This window comes from Oratosquilla oratoria, chromosome 23, assembly GCF_046742065.1.
Source record: "Oratosquilla oratoria isolate Oo_2021 chromosome 23, ASM4674206v1, whole genome shotgun sequence".
NCBI classification, from domain to species: Eukaryota; Metazoa; Arthropoda; class Malacostraca; order Stomatopoda; family Squillidae; genus Oratosquilla; species Oratosquilla oratoria.
In genome coordinates this window covers 37030693-37035234 of record NC_134799.1, presented here as the reverse complement: position 1 = coordinate 37035234, position 4542 = coordinate 37030693, and positions in this window count along the sequence as shown.

Genomic DNA, 4542 nt, shown 5'->3' with positions numbered 1-4542 from the left:
TCGTATGTAGGCCTATAATGTAAGCCGCACGAACAGACCAGGAGTTGGACATATTGTAAAAGGTTGTTTGCCACTCCCGCCTACACACACGCGCACGCGCGCGCGCTCGCACTTGATCAAATAAGAACTTGCCTTGAGTTTCACTGATTAGAAACCACTCCACAGCGCTTGGCAACTGCCCTTGGGCTCTACCATGGATCTCCCTTTGAAGAAACATTAGCTATTCGGTGTGTGATCTAAGTGACCTACAACGGAACACTTTATAATGACGAATGTAGACGGTACACAACATAAACACGACCACAAAAATTATTTTTTTACCTGAAGAACGGCGCAATAAAAGCACACCTAATGAGTAAACATAGCATGAAAATAGCCCATAATGACCCAAGTCTGAACACAGTTGTTATGGCCAGAAACAGTTACATGAGAAAGAGAAAATGTTTGAGAGCAGTTTTAACAAGAACTCACTGCCCAGCCAGGGTCTCCACATGCCCGGGGACAGCACTTTAGGAGGGCGGCCATTCTGGTTTGGACTTGCCGCCCACAAGACTGACAGAATAATGATAACAAAAAAGGGTCAAAGAAGCTCTGAATATTTTACCGTAATCGACAAATTTTACGTTAGAATCAACAAAATATGAAATATTTTTTCTTATCCTTTCTGCAATAGGGACATTAAATACAAAATATTAAATATGTTTAATTATTTTGCAAGCCAATAGCTAAAATAGGCAGTGAGGGATGGTGGAGGTGGGGTGGCACTGAGAACTTTGCCCCGGGGCGGCACCTAGGGACGTAAGGAATCTGCGCATCAAAATATGTGTGACACACTGGAACTGTTTGGAACTTCCCGCGGTGATCTAGTGTCCGCATACGATTAGTACGCTTCATGGAGCCGTAACCACCTTCCACGATTCCTTTAGTATGCGATCTATAACAGGTAACACTAGTTTTGTTTCTTTATATGTCTTGTGTTTTTAAGATTGCTTTCTCTCCTGATTTTTTAGATACCATTGAAAATTGCATAGCATCGATATTTCATAAGATAATTGAGGTTTTATATACAAAACAAACTATACTAAACTACGATAGTACACTATATTTAGCATATTCACATTGTCTATAAATAGTAGCTGATATTTTGTCCTTGTATTCCCTTTTTAAACTAATGAGAAAATGTAAGTATAAAAGCATGTGATACGGTTATAAGAGCCCGCTAGAAATGCACTGATGAGCGTGATTTCCTACTGTGAGCTCCTTGATCTTTACGCACCAGTGACCATATATAGTCTCCCATCATAGCAGTGTCCCATCTTCCTTGGTATCTTTTCTCCATTGCAGCAATGTCCTGATGGAACCTCTCACCATGCTCTTCACTCACTCCTCCCAAGTTTTCACGAAAAAATCCAAATGTGAATGCAAAAAGTGCACCTTTAATGACATTCTACATCCTAAGTTCTTATAACTTTCCAAAAGTTTTGCTACTTGTAGTTTGGGTCTTTATTATTACCAAGGAATCTATTAACTATACCTCGAAATGCATATGGCGCCTATCTTTCTACATCACTCATTACATTCTCAAGTTGCATCGACTTCAACATTGTCCTTACTTGGGGGCCAGTAAATATACCATCCTTAACTTTGGCCTCTGATAGTTTTGGAAAGAGTAGACGAATCTCCCGAAGTGCTTTTCCACCATGATCCAATGTTTTCACAAACTGTTTGATCAAACCAATCTTCATATGAAGTGGGGTAGCAACACTTTGGCAGGCTCTACAAGAAGCTGTCTAATAACATTGAGTTTTACAAGCTGGAAGTCATCTCAAGAGGGCCACTCCAGTTTCTGGTAGTGTTCATTATCAGCCCGACGGCCCCATAGGCAAAGAAAACATGAATACTTGGTGTACTCACCCTGTAATCCAAATAAGAAGGCGAGCATTTTAAATTCACCACAAACATCCCATTTTAATTCATCATAGTTTACCTTCTCGAGAGGCCTTTTTACGTTGTCATATTTTTCCTTCATCTGTACCGAATATACTACAGACAGGGATGGATGCTGATTCCGATTATGTAGTAAAACAGCTTTGAGGCTTTCAGAGTTATGATCAATTTCAATAGCTGTAAATAAGCCATTGATATTTTTGCAGAAGCAGAGATTCTCACTTATATCAAAGTATACTTTGAATTCTTCATGACGCTTCCTGTATACTTTTGATCTACATTCCTTCCCCAACAGATTCCATTCACTCAGTCTGGATGCTAAAAGCTCAGCTCCTGACTTAGTGAGGCCCAAGTCCCTGATGAGCTCATCTAGTTCACATTGATTTGGAAAGTGTGGGCTGGTACTTAGTCTTGGCTCCAAAATTTCATCCATTTCATCATTGTCACAACCTTCTCACTCTCCTGATGAGACCTCCATCACATTCTCTACCTGAAAAAATGTATTTATCAACTGGAACATAAATATGAATTGTATGTGTAATCGCATTACAAGAAAACATAACTAGATGTTTGGAATATTTCAATATTGATTCTGTTACAAAGAATAGTGTCACAATTTGATCAGATTTACTTACATTTTCTGGTGGCCGTGAGACCAGTATTGTATCATCATGTGGCGTAGGTGTAGTAGAGGATAAAATGCTGAGATATGGAAGGGATTTTCTTCCCTGAGCTTTTCTGTACTTTGATACGTCAATCATGCAAAAATAGCAATCATCGTGATGATATTTTGGCTCTCGCCAAACTCTCGGCATAGAAAATGTCATTGCTTTTCTTGCACCTCTCAGCGATGTATTTAACATTTTATCGGCAAATTCCACATATTATATGAGGGGCCCATAGTTTTTCTTGGTCACCCGTACTCATTCTTAAGTACAGTCAATAAACAATCCAGTACTTTGCACCTTTCACAATTTTATGGGATACATGCTTAGGTCCAACATAGAAACCATACACATAACATAAAGAATCTGGTGAATTCCTGCATCCTCTTGTGGCCATGGTCAAGAATGTTAATAGGATAAACCTGAAAAAGAAAATTGTAAGCGACAATTGTGTGTTTTCCGTACCTCATACATTTCTATTTCACTAAAACGGTCGATGGTAGAAGAAAAGCAAGTACATATTTGGGACCAGAGCAAAATTTTGCATTAAACACTCAAAAAATTAAAGGAAACAAAACACACACACACACACACACACACACACACACCACACGCGCACACGCGCACACGCACACACGCACACACACACACACACACACACACACACACACACACACACACGGCCCGGTGGCGGATTGGTAAGGCACTGGCCTCACAAGCCGGAGAACCGGGGTTCGATTCCCCGGCCGGGCGGAGACAAGTTGGGTTTGTCTCCTTTCACGTGTAGCCCCTGTTCACCTAGCAGCGAGTAGGTACGGGACGTTAGTCAAGGAGTTGTGACCTTGCATTCCCGGTGTGTGGAGTGTGAGTGGTCTCAGACCTACCCAGAAATCTGCTAATAATGAGCTCTGAGCTCACTGCCGTAGGGTGGTGTCTGGCTGTCTCGAAAAGAGGCTGCAGCAGATCCGAGGTGAATACACACACACACACACACACACACACAACTAGGAGTAATTGTTAACAAAGACATGTCACCAGACAAGCATATAAACAAAATAGTCGCAGAAATCTACAATTGAATAAGATCAATAAAGGTGGCTTTTAATTACTTGGATGAATTAATGGTAAAAAAAAAATATTAGTCACACTGATAAGACCAAGACTGGAGTACGCTACGACACTGTGGACACCCAGCAAAAAAAAAAAAAAAAGAACCCAAAGAGCAACGACAAAGATGGCACCAACACTTTCAAAATTGACATACGAACAAAGATTGTCTAAACTGGAACTACCAACCCTGGAACAAAGAAGAGAAAGAGGAGATCTATTGGCCATTTACAGAATCATGAAAGGCATGGAAGTCTTTGACAGAGAGGACTTATTAAAGTGGGATAAAAGAAAAGCAAGAGGTCATGAACAGAAACTCAAAAAGGATAGTTATAGAAGAGATCTGAAAAAAAAAAATCCATAGAGTGGTAGATGTCTGCAACAAATTGGACGAAACAATGGTGTGTGCAAAAACCATACAAGAATTTAAGAGCAAACTAGATGCTGAGAGATACAAAGACACTGCGAGCATAGCTCCCCTTCCCGTATAATACAACTAGGTAAATACGTATTTGCATGCGCACGCACACACACACACACACACACACACACACACACACACACACACACACACACACACACACACACACACACACACACTTTTATTCTGACATCCGCCAGATGCAGTTAAATTTTGTTGTAGTGATATTGTTTTTTCGTTTACTCTGTAATATATTTGTCCTAAACGTTTATATATTTCCGTTCTCCATCAAGTATCTTAAGTATCTTTTATTAAGAAATGAATCTAGGGAACATAGAGTTTTCTTAAAAAAACGAAATTCGTCTGTCAGATCTTTCTTATGCAGTTAAAAAAAATAAGCTT